The sequence below is a fragment of the Hipposideros armiger genome, unplaced genomic scaffold (genome assembly GCF_001890085.2).
Source record: "Hipposideros armiger isolate ML-2016 unplaced genomic scaffold, ASM189008v1 scaffold_297, whole genome shotgun sequence".
Lineage (NCBI taxonomy): Eukaryota > Metazoa > Chordata > Mammalia > Chiroptera > Hipposideridae > Hipposideros > Hipposideros armiger.
Genome location: NW_017731647.1, coordinates 462,924 through 482,312, shown reverse-complemented (window position 1 = coordinate 482,312; position 19,389 = coordinate 462,924). Strand labels below are relative to the sequence as shown.

Here is a 19,389-nt window from a genome sequence, read left to right as displayed (position 1 = left end):
AAAGCAAATTTCATGTTCATCTTTCTCATTAAATCATTATAAATTATAAATGGGGGAGTGCTCTTAATCGATTAATAATTATTGTGTTTTAAAACAATCCTTTCCTGCTTTGTTTGGTGCTAGTGAAATGGGGATAATAGCAGCCTCCTATTTCCTACCTCACAGAAATGATGGAATAATTGAGGGGAATTTAAGTGAAGTAATTGAATTCCAGAGAAAACACACTGCAGTTTTATTATTCTCCTTTTCCAGATAAAGCAACTGAGTAACTTCCTCAGCTTGGATGGAAATTAGCTGTTACGAATTTTCCAATTTTACATTTGCATTTCTTATCCCATTACTAATTTCTCAAGTTATAGCTCTTACCTTGAAATCTTCAGTTTCCCTCACTGAATAAGCTTGCAAAGAGCAGGTGACCCACGCCTCATCCAGTCTATCAACCTTTAAAACAGAAAAGTAAATCTGGCGAATTTTGTGATAAAGCGAAAAGCCACTAGAGAACAAGCACCATGCTGTCTCTGATTCTGAAAGACCCCATGATGAAATGCTTTTACAATATTTAAAATTGCTCTTGGTACAGTAAGAGGAACCTGGAGCCTGGAGATCTGGTTCTTCTGATCATGACATTTATTAGATGGGTGGCCTTAGAAAAGTCTTTCAGCTTTCTTGGGCCTTAATTTCTATTTCTGTAAAAATGTAGGGAGGAGCTAGGTGATCTTCAACTTCCTCTCAGCTCTAAATTTCTGATCCTATGCTTACCAGTTTATTTCTTCAAAGTCTCATGGATTAAGCAGGAAGAAAACCTAGCAGAAAAGCAAGAATGTTACCTGTACCATTTCATCATTTTTGCCAGCGCACACACTCTGGTTCTACTTTTTCATCTAAGAAACTTGGTGTTGCTTTTGATTTTTGCCTCTTATGCATTTTATGGACAAATTATAATACTAATTCATAAACACGTGTAAAGTGCTTTCCACATTTTACAAATCACTTTTGTAAATACTATCTTATTTGATTATCACAACAGCTCAGGCTGGTAAATATTACCTCCAATTTACCTGGTAAGTAAACTGAGGCCCAGAATAGTTCAATGAATTAACTGTCCTGAGTAACATAGATAGTAAATTACAGGAACAAGACTTCTCATTCTAAAGCCTATGCTCTTTTCACAACAATATAGTTCCTACTAGGGGCAGATCCAGATTTTATGGGGCCTTAGGTACATATAATTTTGGTGAACATCTTCAAGAAAAGGCATACAAAATTATTACAATACTAAGTAAGATCCTGTGAACTAATTGTTGGGGCCCCTCGCAGGGCCTTGGAAGGGGTCTCTATTCAAGTGAGGGGCTGTTGGTGTTAATCTTTGGGATGCAGTTTCACGATTTTCTATGGTTATACATTTATTTAGTGCTTACTACATATACCAGACACTGAAGTAAATACTAATTTTATTATCTTAACAACCCTATGAGATAGGTACTGTTCTGTTCCCCGTTGACAGAGCAGAGAATGATGCTCAGAGAAGTAAAATGATTTGCCTAATGATATAGAGAGACCTAAGTAAGTGCCAAGTTGGAGCTCAGGAGATCTGGCTTCCGGGTCCACACTGTGAACCTATCACACTAAGCTCCTCTACAAGCCTTCTTTGGAGGTCCTGGGAATTACCTTACTCTACCGTAACTTCCCACTACATCCCATATTTCAGGCTCTGATAAATTTAACGCCTGAACCAGTCCTGGTTTGTCTCTCTAACTTGACTCTCCTACCACCGACCCCGAATGCTGCTGCCACCCTAACAATCCTAAAGCCCTGCTGTGGTTAAGTCCCAGCCACCCCAATGACCTAAGTGCCTTCTTTCTTAGCAATTACAAAGGTGAAAAGCAATTACTGCTCATTAGCGGTACTTGGCCATAGATTCTATACTGTCTTCTAACAAGGTTAACTGCTACTGAAAATTTTTTGTTGCGTGTAAGAGACAAGAGTGGGTGAAAGGAAAGCACACACGGGAGCTCTGGGAACCTGATCCCTCAATCTGGCACTCTGCCACAATCTCAAGCTCTTAATTTGCAAAACACAAATTTAAGGCCTATCCCTGGGGGTGGGTGGGTGGGAGGTGTGTGTGTGTATGTGTGTAAAGGGCAGGGTTGGGGCACACAGCAAGTGCTCATCAAATGCTGGTTGATTTCTGCCTGATCCAATCTCTCCAAAGAACTTGTAAGCTCTTGGAAGGCAGGGGCCTGGACTCATAAATTTTCGATATTTCCCAAAAGTCCTGGACATCAGGGACACTCCACATCATTTAATTTAACCACTTCAACACCTCAACTTGCTCAAGAACCTTACAGTGGCTCTTATGACAGAATCAGACCCTGCTCTGGAGTCTGACTTCAAATGTTGGCCACTTACTAGGTCTGTGACCTCTGGAAAATTACTTAACCTCTCTGAGCTTCAGGTCCTTATTTGTACAATGTTATGTAGTAGTGCCTACCTCATAGGGTTGTGAGGATATGAGGCTATTTCAGGTGAAGTCCTAAGCATATAATCAGCCCTTCAAAACTGTTAGCTATAATTATACTTTGTCCCAAATATTCAGTGTCCATGAAAAATCTGGCCTCTCTGCATTCTCGTTTCTGTTTCAGACATACACACTCTCCCTCTTGGGACCAGTGTCGTCACCCTCAGACCCGCTCGTCTTTCCTGACTTGTGTGTTTAATACCCACCATTCATCAAATCCCACAGGCCAGGCTCTGTAGTAAGAAAGTTCCAGCAATTCTCTCAACAAAACCACGGAAAGCGCCTATAAGGTCGGCTCTATTACCGGTGCCGTTTCAGAGGGCAGGAAACACGCTTCCCCGAGGTCACTGAACTCNTTAAACTTTTCCTTGAGGATTGTTTATAATCCAGCACAAGGAGGACTCAGGATGGAAAGCACTTGCACTTCTGCCTGCTTCTTAAATACCACAGCAGAAACAAAGCTGGATCAAGCTAGCCTGCGGCAACATTTGTTTGCCCTACTCCCCAGCTGCCTAACCATTCCTCACTTTCTAACCCTCAATTTTCTGTCTTTGTTTTCCCTTAATTTGATACAAAATAAAATGTTATAAGTTTTAAGAATTCTGTTTTCTTTTGAATTACTGAATAATGTATTATGTGGAACTGTCTGTTAGTGCTGTAGGGGGAAGTGCTTTGTGCAGTGCATTTGAAACATCTGAAGTTAAACGCCCAGATGGGTGTGGACCACCTTTCACCATATTGCTCACCACTTCTTATCTTACACTGGGCTGTTAGATTTTCCCAGTCCTTGAAGGCTTTTCAGTTTGAATCCTAGATTTAGATTAAATTTGACTAAAATTCAGGGATAAATAGAGTGATGCATTGATAAACAGACTTACACAACATGAATGTTTACCTTCACTTGTGGGTCCCTAGGAAAGCTTCTTGCCTGGCTCCTACTAGGCAGCTCTGTGGCGGAGTCTCTTTCCCCCATGTCAGTGAGGAGGGCCCTCCACATTTCTTAACTCCTCTAAGTCCAAACCCTAAAAAGGTAAATCCAGAAGTGCCACCTTCCACCAGTTCCAAGTTTTTCTGTGTGAGGCTTCTCTTCTTTTTTGAATGGTAATGAGAACATCTACCTTATTTAGGGAAACCTAAAGTAACCTAAGTAAGGTGTATGGCCTTGTTCTATGACTGCAAAAACATAATCCTTTCAGAGTACAATACAATAAGGCACAGCATCGGAACTTGTGATTTGTGCAAAAGAGGGTAGAGGGGAGGCTTCACTCTATTAATACAGAGCTCAGAAGTGGGGTTGGTAGCCCCTGAATTTCACCTGGGCACAGGTGTCATAGGTACTGTGTGGCTCAGGGCATTGTGACAGATTCAGGGTTCTCCTATGTCACCGTAGATTAATTTCTGGGCTGTATTTATGACTCCCCTTGCTCACCAGTGTAGCAGTATCGAGGTTCAGTTATAACAACCAGGTCTGGCTCCCCAGGCAGGTAGATAAAGCTAGTCATTATGATCAGAGGCCTCTTGCACTGCATGCACCCGTCTCCTGAGTCACACAAGGCTTGAGGCGTAGCTGTTCAGGAATTCCAACTGGCGGCTGCGGCTGCGGCTGCTGCGGTGACTGCTGCTGCTGCTGCTGGGTGAGGGACATAAGGTCCAAGTTCTCACACTGAAAGATCTCAGGACATAGAATACGGACACCAGGACACCCAGAACTTCCTGAATATAGGTGATTTTAAAATTAAGCTGTTGAATAAGCATGTCCCAAGGTCTGTTCCCCCAAATGTAGCTGCCTAGAGGTTCACAACTGTCAGATTCAGATAGGCAGGGGTGGTTCCCTGCACTGCGCTTTCTGGTTTCAAAGGCAGCTTTCATGGCCAACTGCTTTCATAATGATTGTTTAGCTCTCCCAGGGGTAGAAGACCTAGAACAGGGTCGTCCTAAGTCACAATGGCCTTCAAAGTCTATGGATTAGTCTCCTATGGTATTAATAGTTATAAATGACATTGTCTATTATGTATTTTTGGTGAGAACTGATGATGACCACTTCCTGATGATTCCAAACAATGCTGATTATGTGACTTGGGCAAGTTACTTAACCTGTCTGTATCTGTATCTGTCTGTAAAATGGAAATTATAATAGTACCTGGTTTATAAGAATTTTATGAGGAGCAAATGAGTTAATATGTATGAAGTTCTTAGATCAATGACTGGCATAGAAGTACTTCCTAAATCCTAGCTATCATCAATTTATCATTATGATTAGTAGTAGTATTCCCCCATCACCATCTGCCTAGAATACTAAAGACAGAAAAGGAGGAAGGGAGGAAAAAAGGAAGGAGAGAGAAAGGGAAGGAGGGAGGAAAAACAGCAGCAAGGAGCTCAGCGTTAGCCAAGGAAGGTCAAGCAGGCAGACAGATCTGGCAAATATGCAGGACGATGCCTAGAAGAAATGCTTACTAGGGAAGATACTACACAGTGATGTAGGTTACAAGGAACGTAGCCCAAAACTCTCTGTGCTGGCAGACAAGGAGCAGGAGCCAAGACACATCAGCTCGTGGAATGGAGGGTATGGGAACTGGACTGCAATAGGTGAAAAGAGCTTCGGGCAAGGTGGATGATAACAAAATTACTTGTTACCCATATGGATTTTTTTGCAACCTTTAAAGTCTTTAATCATTACTGTCAGTTTATCATAATTTTTTAGGTTCCCCCCCCCCAAACGTTTGTGCTTTTTAATCTAACTTCATTTTAGACAATCATTTAAAAACAATGTAAATGTCCCCACCTTACTGTCAAAGCCATTACAAATATTAAAAAATGTAAACAGTATGTAGAGTATGATTCTTTGAAAAACACATATTTGTGCACAAAAAAATTCTCAAAAACTCCTAAGAAGCAGTAAAGCAAATCCTTGACCACCAAAATGATCAAACACACAAAAGACCGGTGGTTGGAAATAACCATTTTTTATTAATTTGTCACGTTGAGGAAATTTTTATTGCAATCAATTTGTTTTCTACCAAACTGTTTTGGGACCAAATTATCTCCTGCCAGCAGAAGCCAGAGAAGCCAACTGATTAGGATGCCAAACTGCAGGCTGGTGAGATTAAGTGAAGGGTCAAAACAGAGCAAGCAGAGCCTCCAGAGAAACAAGGGGCTTGGAGTGTATCTCACCAACACGGAGTTAGTCTTCCTTCAGAGGTTGGCACATTCATCCAGGGCCAGCCCTTGGGAAGCAGCACAACTACACAGAACATGAAACTAGAGGAAGACACTCTGAATCAGAGTTCTCTACTTTAAAGAAAGAAGGTTTTTAAAATGGGCATTAACTCCTTTACCCGAGGTATTGCTTGGTAAACTTATTTACATACATGGTACCAAAGCAAATTTCATGTTCATCTTTCTCATTAAATCATTATAAATTATAAATGGGGGAGTGCTCTTAATCGATTAATAATTATTGTGTTTTAAAACAATCCTTTCCTGCTTTGTTTGGTGCTAGTGAAATGGGGATAATAGCAGCCTCCTATTTCCTACCTCACAGAAATGATGGAATAATTGAGGGGAATTTAAGTGAAGTAATTGAATTCCAGAGAAAACACACTGCAGTTTTATTATTCTCCTTTTCCAGATAAAGCAACTGAGTAACTTCCTCAGCTTGGATGGAAATTAGCTGTTACGAATTTTCCAATTTTACATTTGCATTTCTTATCCCATTACTAATTTCTCAAGTTATAGCTCTTACCTTGAAATCTTCAGTTTCCCTCACTGAATAAGCTTGCAAAGAGCAGGTGACCCACGCCTCATCCAGTCTATCAACCTTTAAAACAGAAAAGTAAATCTGGCGAATTTTGTGATAAAGCGAAAAGCCACTAGAGAACAAGCACCATGCTGTCTCTGATTCTGAAAGACCCCATGATGAAATGCTTTTACAATATTTAAAATTGCTCTTGGTACAGTAAGAGGAACCTGGAGCCTGGAGATCTGGTTCTTCTGATCATGACATTTATTAGATGGGTGGCCTTAGAAAAGTCTTTCAGCTTTCTTGGGCCTTAATTTCTATTTCTGTAAAAATGTAGGGAGGAGCTAGGTGATCTTCAACTTCCTCTCAGCTCTAAATTTCTGATCCTATGCTTACCAGTTTATTTCTTCAAAGTCTCATGGATTAAGCAGGAAGAAAACCTAGCAGAAAAGCAAGANGGTTACAAGGAACTGTACTACAGTTGTACTAGATAACTGAGAGGTGGAAAATGTTTCTTAGGGAGTAAAAATTATCTTGCATTCTCTTTGAAAAGGAGTAAGCAAAAATGTTTTTGAAAATAGTCCCATTTTTTTTGTAGAGATTGTCCTAGAAAGGTTACTTTCAAAGCTGACAGGAAGTCATACCAAACACTAACACCTAATTTAAACTTCCCTCCAACAAATACATAGATATCCTTGGGCCATTAGGCCTTTCTTAGCTACCTCTAAATACACCCTTTCCTTCCCTCCCCCCAGCTTTCTCTCCTCCTGTGAAAATAAAGAAATTTAAGTTGCTTTGTTAACCCAAGGAAGTAATCTATATGAAAACTGTATAAAGATCAAAAAACGTTTATATGGTTATCCAATACTCTTAATTTCTGAATTCTATGGCTTTTGCATTCTTAATAGTAGACAACACATTAGGAGTTAGGAATGCTTGAATTTTAAAGTACAAAAACTGCATACATTTTTGCTTGGGGTCCTTAACAGTTCAGGAGATCCACTAAGGGCTCTTCCCATGGATCAGTAAGGCTTATGAATATGTAATGTTAGGGGGAAGGAGGGAGGGAAGGAGAGGGAGAGGAGGAGGGAGAGGGAGCAAGAGGGGGGGGAGGAGAAAGAAGAAGGGGGAGAGGGCAAGGGGGAGAGAGGAAGAGGGAGAGAGACAGTGAAGGGGAGAGGGAGGGAGACAGGAAAAGGGAGGGAAAAGAGGGAAAGGGGGGGGGAGAGAGAGAGAGACAGAGAGAGAGAGACACACCTAGGTCTTCCAGAGAGGGAGAGCAAAATATGGAATTTAATTCTCAAGCCAACGCTTTTTCCAAAATAATCATGTACCTTAGGGAACAAAATAGAAAATGAAACGTATTCTATTTAATTTGGATTCAGAGGTGGCCTTCCAAAGCAATTTATTAAAGTGTAAACAATAATTATGTAGAAGGAACCTTGTTAGTAAATATGATAATTATGAAACCATATTAATTCGCATTAATTAGCAGGGAAGCTAAACTGGATTATGAAGGTTTGAATTACATAACAGAATTACTAAACTGCTCCCTTGTTAGTCTATCAGCTTCTCTTTCATCTCTGTATTATTCTGTATTCAGCTCACCAGGTAGAAGGAAAAAGTGCTTTCTATGAAGAAACAGCACATATAAGGGGCTAAGGGCTCGGGACTGGGACTATGAAACGGCCCTGCATTTCCTGCCTCTTATCATCTTCCTCATCCCTGTCCTTCCTGTTGACCTCAGGATTTTGAACAAAATAAATGAATGAAAATAGCCTACCATTTGAGTACAGGCTACAGGTTAAGTAGACCTAGGTTTAAATCTCAGCCTTACAGTACTCATCAGCTAAAAGTTACCCAATTTGAGACTAAGTAAAAGAATATCTTAGTGACATACCTATAAGTTTGGGGAGATATGGGCTTTCCCGANTGTTTTCAATCCACTTCAGAATATGATTCTTATGAGGATTTAGGTCCCTGTAAATGCTTACATGGCCAGACTATTTTTGTTGAAGATGAAGAGTAGGAAGGTGGGACTTGCATATGAGAGAAACAGACCACAAAGTTTTGAATTTTTATGTATTTTCAGCAATTTGTTATTGGCTACCAGGCACTGTGAGAGATTTAGGATATAACATTTCATTTCAAAGCTTTATTCTCATTCTTAAAGTTTTCAAACCATATTTTTAAATACGTATTTCTTCCATCCCTTTCTAGTAACTTCTTGTACACACAGTAATTGTTTAATAAATATCTCTTGAATGAGTCTGAACGTCATTATTATGCTACCTTTGATCCTTATTATCTCAAATAAAGAACTAAGTTTTCTTGTTTGAATAATAACAAACCACAAAAGTGTATTGGGTATTGCTTATCTAGCATTAACTCTTTCACTGTGTTAATTGATTTCAAATTATTTTTTTCAAAATGTGTCAGAAATACACAAAAACCAAAAAGTTGATATTTTGACTATTTTATGCATTTAATAATAACAATTTGAGCTGCTGTGTATAAAAATGAAATTATTTTTATGTATAAAAACGAAATTATTTTTATGTATAAAACTTTGGATATATTCATTCGGATATATTCAACCATCACGGCAAAAAGGGTTAAAGCATTATCCAGCATTCTCAAATGTTTATTTGCAAAGATTTTTAGAATATATTCACAGACACTAAAGATGTATCAAAAAAGAAGTCAGCATTAACTACCTCAAAATATACTACAGTTAACTTAAATAGCCATTTTAATTGCTAAAAATATAAATCTTAAGACTGTTGTTGTTAAGATAATTATCGGGCCCTTTATTAGAAATATGCAATTTTCAAATGAGTGTTTTATTTTCTTGGAAACTACAGTAATTGTTTTTGTGTCTTTTATTATTTTTATAAGAATTTATTTGAGCCAAACTGATGACATATGCTGGGGAGCAAAATCTCAAATGCTTAGAAACTACAGTAATTGTTAAACCACTTCTCTTCCATCTACTCCATTAAGTAATAGTTTTCTAGGTGATAGGATAAATGCAAACTCATTACACAACCAGAACAGGCTGATGTAAGGATGTGTATTTCTAATCTACAGGGCAGGTATTTCAAACCTGGGTTCATTGACCTCTTTAGGGGTTCCCCTTCTTGAGCAAAATAAAGGCCTGCATCTGATGTATAAGCTAGCAAGCTTCTGAAGACAAGATTTGAAGCAATTTCGAGCACATTTGCTGATGTACTCAAAAGGGGGCAAGAAAATACCCAAGTCAATTAAGAGGCCCACAGTTTTATTTATCTTAAGGCACTTAAAATGAACTCCTTTGGAAACAGTCATTTTAAGTTATAGATACATATACTTCCTTAATAATAAAAGAAAATTATTTTGCCTGAAGTTGTGAAAATCATTTTTTTCTTCCTTAGCATTTTGTTCCCTCTCATTTGTGAGGTCTGAATCTCTAATGATGTAGTACAAAAAAAAAAATCAATGGCCAAAGAATTTACATAACCTGTGATGTCATGATTACCCAATCCTGTGACATGATTTGTGTGCTGCATTGCATCACAGGTTCTGGCTATCTTTACTCTCACTTCAGGACAAGTACAGGAGTTAGGAGCAGGCAGGAGTCCTTACGGTCTTTGGTGCCACCAATTCCTTTGGCAGTTTGGTAAAAATCTATGGAGCCCTTGTCAGAATAATGTTTTTAAATGCATAAAATAAAATACAAAGGTATAATTGTCAAAATATTTTAACTGGATATAATAACATGCTTCTAAAAATAACAAATGAGATAAGATCTAGTAGAGGGTCTAATAACCACAGTAATTTTGAAGTAGTGATAATTTTAAACAATTTCAAGATACCTGCAACCTCTATATCAGGATATGAAAATATGTGATTTCTATTGGTGACGAAGTCACAGGTACTGTTACTACTGTTATGGGCTGTTACCTACGTTCAGAGTTGAAACAAATTCTAAGCTTTACTTAGAGGTTAATGAAAAGATGTAATTTTTTCACCTAACCAACTTCACAGACTCCCTGAACTCCATCCACCATGGAGGATCAATGTGCAGATCCCAGGTTAAAACTCCCTGATAAGAGAACAGAAGAGAAAGTTAATAAAGTAAAAAACTTAACTTTGGTTCTCAAAACTCAGTAAGGCAATTTACAAAAGCCCTGTTACTATCCAAAATAATTTAACACACCAGAGCGATATCATCAGGCTTTCACTCATCTAATAATCTTCAGGAGATTTACATAGGAGAGCAAAATCACAGGGAAGAAATATTTTTTAACCAGTGATCCAATATGCAGGTTATAATGCCTGTATATTTTGAGGAATTTCTCCTTTGTACGAAGGTTAGGTCACTGTAATCAAATCAGATAAACACAATGATGAGTTGTTGTGATTAGCAGTAGGGTAGTGTGGGCAGCCGGCAGAGCCGGATCCTACTGCTTTGGCGTAAATGGTCAGCCTCTCTTCAATGGCTCAGCCCTTCCAGGCAGACTGGTAGATGTGAACTCCTGCAGTCATTGTGTATACTGCGATCCCAGAAGAGAAATCACCATTTCCATAAGGTCACTACTGCTCTTTTAATCACTTCTCTGCATGACACTATGGAACTACAATATGTCCAAACCTATAGAGAATTTTTATTAGTTTATTTGAGCACAAAAACAATGGACAGGCCTTGCTTAAAGCAAAGATAAAAAACCTTTTACTAAAAAAGTTATGCATTGGGCATGACTACCCACCATGACCTGGTCATATCACCCACCCTATGAGCTTACTTTCCATAGAACCCCCATTTTCGTCCACAGCACTCAAGGGCTCAAACTTGCTGCCTATACTAGCCTTCCTGCCATACAGATCTATTGTAAATTGAATCCTATGACCAAAAAAAGAAAAGAGGGAAAAAAATTCCAGGGTAAAAAAGCATAGAGAAAATTTCAATTTGCCAGGGCCAATTAAAGGAAAACTAATATATACAACTTAAAAAGGTATACATTGCAGAAAACTTAAATCATTCCAGACCATTACTAAAAATGGTAAGCCCTGGAAAGCCATGAGGAGTCTTTGATATAGAAATGACACAATGAGAACTGGCAGCACATTATAATACAGATTTGAGAACAGGAGTGACAATGATAGAAGATAAAAGGCCACTGCAACCAATCACAGCAGCAGCCTAAACTAGGTAGCAGTAGTAAGAATGAAAAGGGGGAGAGGGGAATGGACAGACGATAACAAAGGGGAGAAGGGTTTGGCACTTAACTGCATTTGGTAGGGCAAGGAGCGCACTAGAGAAATTTTAACATGACTCGGAGGTTTTAAGCGTGGCTACCTGGAAGAAAGGTAGATAGAAAAAAGACTAGGTTTGGGGGATTAAGGGAAGCTGAGAACAGCCAGAGATAATGAGCTTTAAAAGCAACACATTAAGTTTGAAATGCCCAAGAGGCATTGGAAAAGCAGATCATTTATGAGAGTAGTTAATCCTAGTCTTTAAGGAACTTAAAATCTGTAATCTGGTTACAGTTAGCAATTTAGATGTGGTAATGATTCTACCAGAAATAGGGAACTGATAAACTCTTCAAGAAAAAACCCCAGAAAAGACCAAAAGAAATCCTATCAAAGAACAGAAATCCTAAATATTACCAATATTAAAAGCCATTTGAAATGTTAACATCTCGTGCCAAAAACATTTCAACAAAATACTGGCTGTTAAAGAGGACGTACCTTGAAACATTTAAATACTTTTTTCCAAAAAGATAGTGTCTCAATCATATTGTAGTCAAACACACACAAACTTTAACTTGCCCATCCTATTCAAACTACTACTTCTCTTTATAGAGTTATCCTAGTTAATCAGTTAAAAGGGGGTGTTAGAATTAAAGGCAGTTAATTATTGCTATTTGCAAACCACTAATGAAATAATAGAACTAGAGCGTTAACATAGCGGAATGAGGGACAACCAAACATCCTGTGCCTCCTGGTGGAGATGTACTCCACCACCTGTGAGTTCTGTTTGCCTTGCTCCTCTGCACTGTCCCTACTCTCAAAACCAAACCTGAACTGATCTAACCTTGCTCAGAGTCTTCAATCTAGCTACCAATTTACAAGAAATATAGGGAATGGAGGGACATGTTAAAACTATACCAGGTGGGCACATTCAACAAAATCCAGAATGAGGGAAACTGCAGGAAAAATAACCTGGTTCCTTCAACAAATTATCAGGAAAACAAGAGAGAAAGTGAGAACCTTTAGATTAAAAGACATACCAACCAAATATAATGTGTGACCTTGTTTGGAACCCAAATCAAGCAAACCAATTATTTGAAAACAATTTAGGAAAATTTGAATACTGTCAGGTTATTTGGTGATGTTAATTTTTTTTTNCTCTTCCCCCGCCCAGGTGCACCCGCATCCATTCAAACCCAGCCCCGTCCCGCCACTTCCAGTCGCGTCCCTGCTCCTCCGCGCGCCCATCGCCCCCACACCTGAGTCAGGCCCCTGGGCGCACGCCTCATCCGTCCTTGGCGGCTTTTCCCTTTTCTCCGTCAAAAACCGAGGGTGAGGCCGACGTCGGTGGCCCGCACGCACGTAGGTCGCCGCAAGCTCCTCGGACGGTCGAGGGGCAAGTCCCACAGCGGAACAGGGTGACTGTCGGCGCCGCGGCGCCAAGGCGCAGCGCGCGGGTCTTGCCGGGCCGCCGGTCACGTGGCGGGGAGGGGGCGCCAGAGCGCGCGAGCGAGAGGGCGGCCGCGCGCGCCTGAGAGCTTGTGGAGGCGAGAGTGGCTGTTTGGCTGTATGTATCGGGGGGAGGGGGCGGCGGCCGGGAAGGCCGACTCCGGGAAGGCCGACTCCGCCCCCTGTGCGCATGCTCCGGCCCCGGCGGGTTATAAAGCCGCCTAGCCGGCCGGGCCCGACAAAGTACTAGCGAGCTGCGACGTGACTATCGGCTCGCGTGGGTGCCCCAAGGAGCGAACGAGGCAGCCGGCGAATACGCAGCCTGGGCCCTGGGCCCCGCGAAACTGCAGCCGCGCCGCCGCTCACGCACATGCTTGGCGCCGGAGCCGCGCATAACGGTTAGTTGGGTAGCTGCCGGCGGCGCTCTGCATGGACTCCGCAGTGCCCTGGGTACCTCGTGGGATCCGAGGCAACCCCCGGGGAGCGGAGACCATGGTCCCCAGGGGAGGGAAGCAGCCCAGCAGGGCATCGTGGCCGCGGGCAGCCGCGTGGCCCCGGAGCGCAGCGTTGGTGAAGGAGACCTTGAGGCGCAGGGGACAGCGCCTCTCCCAGCCGCGCTGCGGCCCCGTGGTCAGGTGCCGGCCACCGGCCTGGCCCAGGAGTTGGGTTGTCGTGCGCGTGACCTTGGGGAAGTTGTTTCCCTGCTGCTCTACAGTAGGCTCCTCAAGAGATGCTTTTGATCTGGGAAAGGGGCGACGTGGGGCTGGCTCACGTGGTGCCTCCAGACTCTCCTGGCCGCGTTCTGCTCCGAGGGCAGGGACTCGGGCGGGAGTTATTTTGGACTCGTGGCATGCCGGTCCCAGCCTCCTCGGTCAGCCAATCCTTGTCCCACCTGGTGACTTGTGATAGTGGTTTGGGAATCTGCAGTCCCCGCAGCCAAGGCGTGACTGCAGGGTTCGCTTGGACTTTGTTGAGGGGGCAGTGCAGCTGGCGGACTCCCGGGACTGGTGCTGACGGGGGCTCTTTGTCATTTAACCTGTGGCTGTAGAACGTCAGCCGCAGCGCCCTCGTGCTCGTGGTCTTTAAGGCGGCCCTGTTGAGAGGACTCAAGGATAGCGTTACACTTGGTCAGATGCATGCTTTTTGTTCCAAGTACATCCTTTTTTTTCCACGTGCATTTTGGCGTTTCATTTCTTTGTCATGACTTATTTGGTGCGACAAGCAGTTGCCAAAACTAGTTTGCAATTAATCTTAACCGAGAAACAAACGTCTTACTACTTTAGCTGAGTTTCCAGTGTCTGCCTATAAACTAGGTGTCTGCTGATAACAGTAAAATGTTTACAAACTACTTTATCGTAACTAGTTTTGGAAATTTTCAAGTATTATTCTGGTTTTGAAAGAAAAGGTGTACATGTCAGTGCCCTGATAAAACAAACGTGGGATTAGTAACTACTGGAATGTTGTGATAGGGCAAATTCTGAATTGTGTGTGAGTTTGGAAAGAGTGTGAATAGGAATTAGCCATTAAAAGTTTTTATGTCAGCTACCAGCCCAGTGAGGTAAAGCAGAGTCTATGTATGTTAAGCTTTTTAGTTAAGCATTAAATAGTATCCATAAGTCCAAGTCTTACAGCCTCGGGTACAACTTTGCCTTTAAAATGCCATAGAAATTATCAAGAATTCAAGACATTTAGCCCTTAAAACAGGTAGTGGGTATTACTTAAACAGAAGTAGACTCATACTTCAGTAATTAACTCAGAGTTTAGATATAGATGCTGTTCTTCCATCGGATGGCAGTGACCCTTGTTAAATATGCAAGTTAATGGTCTGGGGAGCACTTTGTGAGATTTTTATACTTGAATAGGTTTAAATGTTGTGAGCTTAACATAATAGGCTATAGCGTGGCTATGACATACCTACACAGACTAAAAGAGGAAAAAAAGATCGTACCACCATAGGATGAAACCAACAGATTAGTGTTTCAATAGTTCACCTATCTTTTGATCTTTTAAATATTAATGCTTATAATNTACATTTAGATATGTCCCTACAACTTGATTCATCAGATTTTGTGGGTGGACTAGATAAAAAGGTAAATACCTCGGAAATGGCTGTCTTCATTAGAACTTTTTAAAAAACAAAAAGCTTTCATCCTGACAAATGAGATCTCTTTAGCGCCTTTAGAAGAAACATTGAGAAACGAATCCCCTCACTGGACTCTGGACCTACTGGCTGAGTGGGTTATTGCTGATAGTTGATCATTCAAAAGAACAACTTGTAACATGCTGACCATGTAGGAAATACCAAAGCACATCTTCACATAACTTATTTCCCCTTTACCTTTATCTGAGCTAGGTCTGTTCTTTTCTGAGCATATATCTATTTTTATTCTCTTTTCATTTCTTTTTTTTTTTTTTTTTCCAGCTGAGCCATCCTACCACCTGTTGGCAGCTCAGCGGCTGCTCAGCTTGGGCCGGGACTCAAACCGCTGTTGCTCAGAGCTCAAACTCTTGAGCGAGCTCTTAACCAACTGAGCCACTCAGCCGGCCCTCTATTTTCATCTTTTTGATTTGTGTTTTTTTGGTTGTTTCACGTGTAGAACTATTTTTAGAATCTGTTTTTTTAGAAAAGGTAAAAGTTTGTGATAACTTTCTGGTTTGCAACAGACACTTTATTGACTTTCAGGAAATCACTTCAGGGTCTTTTCTGGGGCATCCTTTTTTAAAAAAACTAACATTTTAATATTAAAATGTGTTGGTTCTGATGTTGAAATTATTCTAATGTACCAAAAGAGCAATAAATCTTAACCATTAGAAGCTGTTAAGTGAAAAAAGAAGAGATGCAGAATAGTATATACAGTATGCTACAATTATGTACAAAAAAGAATATATCTATGTATATATTTATATATTCACAGAATGCCTCTAGAAGGATATAAAAGTACATATAAAAATGCTATTGGTAATATTAGATGACTCTGGAGAAGTAAGGTGAATGGCTGAGGAACTGAGGTACAAGATTTCCTTTTCATTGTATATTCCTTTGTACCTTTAAATTTTTGTTTCATGTACAAAAATTAACAATTTAAAAACAATTTAATTATAAAAATATTACTACACACAGTAGGTATTCAATAAACATAGAATGAATGGATGAATTAAATAAAATTAATGAACGTCTTAAACCTGCACTTGAATTACTAAAGCTTTGTGGAATCCATAACATATAGCAGTGGTGATATTAAAATGAATGGGCCAAAATGTAGCAAACTTTCTGCAAATGCTTTCAGAAACGACAGAAGTATGATATAGCTAAGAAAAGAGCTTTGTTTGACAGAACAACATTTTTATAATTGGTTCTAGGCGAGTGCTTTAAAAATTCCTAAGTAAACAAAGCCAGATTATCCTCCATTCCCTGCATCTGTGGAAGAATTACTATTCACTGGCAAAAACACCTTTTGTGGTCTAGAAGAAAATGCACTAACTCCATTATTAAAGTCAGGTGCTAATGGCAATTTTATCAACCTTTCAGTCACTGCTCAATAGTGAAATTTCATAATTGCATGAGACTAAACAGCTTTTTAAGAACAAAAATAAAGTCTTAATTGGGGGGAAAAACTATTCTCGTTTTATTAGATTTCTATTGCTCTTTTTACATGATAAGGAATAAGGACATTTCATATCCCTATTGCTGAAAAAGCTGGTCTTGACCCATGTTTTTCTGAAAAATGATGAAAAGTAGACCAAGCAGACTTCAAATTAACATTTAAAAAAANAGCCCAGCTCCAGGTTGAGCTGTTGTTCAGCATCTTAGCTGTGGAGGGCAGTGTCACTGGCCCTCATATGTGGGATCCGAACCGGGGGCCCTCTGGTGTCCCAAGCCAGCTCTCAACCATCGCGCCACTCGGCCGGCCCTGGTGATGTTAATTTTTAAAGGTGGGATAATGGTATTGTAGTTACAATTTGTTTGAAGAGTCTTTTAGAGATATCCTGAAATATTTACAGATGAAATAATTATATATCTAGGATTTGCTAAGCAGTTATCCAGTAGAGACTGGTGTGGGTGAGGGGAGTTGGTAGAGAGGTATAGATGAAACAGTAGTGGCTCTCAATTGTGTTTGAAATTTTCCATTATAAATTGTTTAGAAGGGAAAAAGTAAGAAAAAACATCTCTATCAATAACACCAATAAAAACACAGAGAGGACAGGAATGGATTTGAATTTCTTTTCCAAGCCTTACAAGCTGAGTCGCCCTGGGCTAGTCACACAACCTCTTAATGTCCCTATTGGCTAGATGGACACAAATTCCACCTGATAAATTCATATTTGCTCAAGCTAGAAACCTAGGCGATATCTTTAACCCTGGCTCCCCCAGTCTTCCATATCGGGTCCACCACAGAATCTACTACTGTCCATTTTGTCCATCACTGTACTCTCACAACACTCCAACCTGTTCTCCACACTATGTCCAGAGATGTTCCTAAAATGCAAAATCTGATCACGCTATCTCCAGCCCCACTTCACACCGGTAAACTGCTTTCAATTAGCTTCAAGACCATAGTGCCTCCTTAAATTTTTTTTACCTAGTCTGTTTCCTAATTCCTGAAAATGATTTATAAGGCCTTCCACTATTTGATATTGTCTACCTATCCAACTTCTGTCTCTCCCCATTCTCTCTTCTCCCTCTTTAGCTTTAGCTTTGGTGAAATTCTTTCCGTTTTTCTAGTTCACCCTGTACTCGTGACTATAGCTTCAGTACTCATGTCTGGAATGCTGTTTCCACCATCACTCCATGGCCTAGCTAGCTCCTGTTTATCCTTCAAGTCTCAGGCTATGTAGTATTTCCTCCGAAAGGCCTACTCAGATGCTTCCATATGTACTAAATTGGGTGTCTTCTCACACTTACATAACATAGTATTTGTTCCCATAGGAACCTGTACATCCTCTATCATAATAGTCAATACTTATTTGTAGAGTACTACTTGTAATTACATATTTGTGAAATGTATATTACTTACTATGTTGTTGCTAGTCCTCAAAACTTAAGATATTTTTATGTGAAACTATAGTGTTTATTATTTCTATGAGTGCATAGTTGAATTCAGCTTTTTGCAAGAAAATAAAAAGCTTTCTTTGTTCATCTTTTAATGAACTGTAATGTAGTTATTCTCCGCATTAGGCTTCAGGATAGTAGAAATGAAGTAGATTCTAGCAGAAATACCACCTGTTATATTCAAATACTGTTTATATTTAAAGAAATATAAATAACAATTGTTATAACACATCTATTTGTAATTTTAGTCCAGCCACTACATTTCTTACGATTCTGGAACAAGATAGGTCATGGGTTAATAAATTGAAACGGCCCACTTAGATCTTGATTAGTTGAACAGATTTTGGGATTGCTGTAGAAAACAGAATATATGTGTACACAGGTAGTCCAGAATATATCCCGGAATTCTGCCAAGTGAAACCTGCCACTGAAGGACATAGCCTCCAACTTCTAGACAAGAATAGAGAATTAATCTGCTACTATAAGACTATTAATTTTCACCTTGGATGGTACATTTAATAGCTAATGGGTTTCCATTTTTTCTCTTGAAGTCATAATTCACTAGGAGCAAAGTTAAACTGGAGATTTATGTTTTTCAAGCTATGTCCCCTTAAAAGAAATCTTACTCCTAGAATTGGAGCCATAACCCTAGTAATAAAAGATGCTAACTTGGGGCGTGACTGGTTACCTCAGGTGGTTAGAGCACTGTGCTGATAACACCAAGGTTGCCGGTTTGATCCCCGCATGGGCCACTGTGAGCTGCACCCTCCTTAAAAGAGTCAACTATGCCATTGTAGCATGAAAGCAATGTATAACCAATGACCATGGCTGTTCCACAATACAATTTTTTTAAAAAGATGCTAACTTGGATCTCAGCATTGTACTCTGTTTTCATGTTTTGCTGATTGTCAGCTGAAATAAAAATAGTTGCTGTTTCTTGAAAACTCTTAATAATAAACATCTTAATAGGTATTTCACAATTTTTCATAAAATCTTAACCTTCAAGTTGAATTACTAAAGGAAGAAATATTTTTATTGGAATTTGTTTAATTATGCTTATACTTTGCAAATCAGACTTAAAAAGTAAAAAGTTTCTTTTTTTCTTACTTTGAAAATTCTTGTTCTCAATTTAAAATGCTTATTAATTAATATATACCACTATTCTCTAGTCTGTAGTCTACAAGTAAATTACTTATTTTTAAAAGAAATTGCACTGGTGTGGGGAGAAGAAATAAATATTTAAATTAAACCTCAACAAGGAAACCAGAACCTGAATTGAAAGCTCCTACATTTTACTGGGACTATACTTCCTCCTCTACCCCCTGTGTAAAATCATGCTTATTTGGATGAACAGATGCCAAAAATCATTGTCTCACAAGGAGAATTAAGAGTGTCTGTTAC

General features: G+C 39.9%; 1 protein-coding gene and 1 long non-coding RNA gene across 12 annotated transcripts in view; one reads left to right on the top strand and one right to left on the bottom strand.

Annotated features, from left to right (window-relative positions):
• LOC109391552 (uncharacterized) overlaps positions 1–13,054 on the bottom strand; it is a 35,741-nt gene extending 22,687 nt beyond the window's left edge. For 5 of the 8 annotated variants that reach the window (XR_002125864.1, XR_002125866.1, XR_002125867.1 and 2 more), the window contains exons 1-3: positions 12,749–13,054; positions 6,261–6,335; positions 3,948–4,148 (exon numbers count right to left, since the gene is read on the bottom strand). This is a non-coding gene — a long non-coding RNA (uncharacterized LOC109391552). Of the gene's footprint in view, positions 1–366; positions 1,206–3,947; positions 4,149–6,260; positions 6,336–12,748 lie in introns of those variants that run through there. The other 3 variants (XR_002125865.1, XR_002125871.1, XR_002125868.1) reach the window with 3 other exon arrangements.
• A 136-nt stretch (positions 13,055–13,190) lies between these two features.
• The window catches only part of SLC16A1 (solute carrier family 16 member 1), a 39,563-nt gene continuing 33,364 nt past the window's right edge, over positions 13,191–19,389 (top strand). The window contains exon 1 of one of the 4 annotated variants that reach the window (XM_019659168.1): positions 13,191–13,336. The gene's annotated coding sequence lies outside the window, so the exon portion shown is untranslated. Of the gene's footprint in view, positions 13,337–13,908; positions 14,066–19,389 lie in introns of those variants that run through there. The other 3 variants (XM_019659165.1, XM_019659164.1, XM_019659166.1) reach the window with 3 other exon arrangements.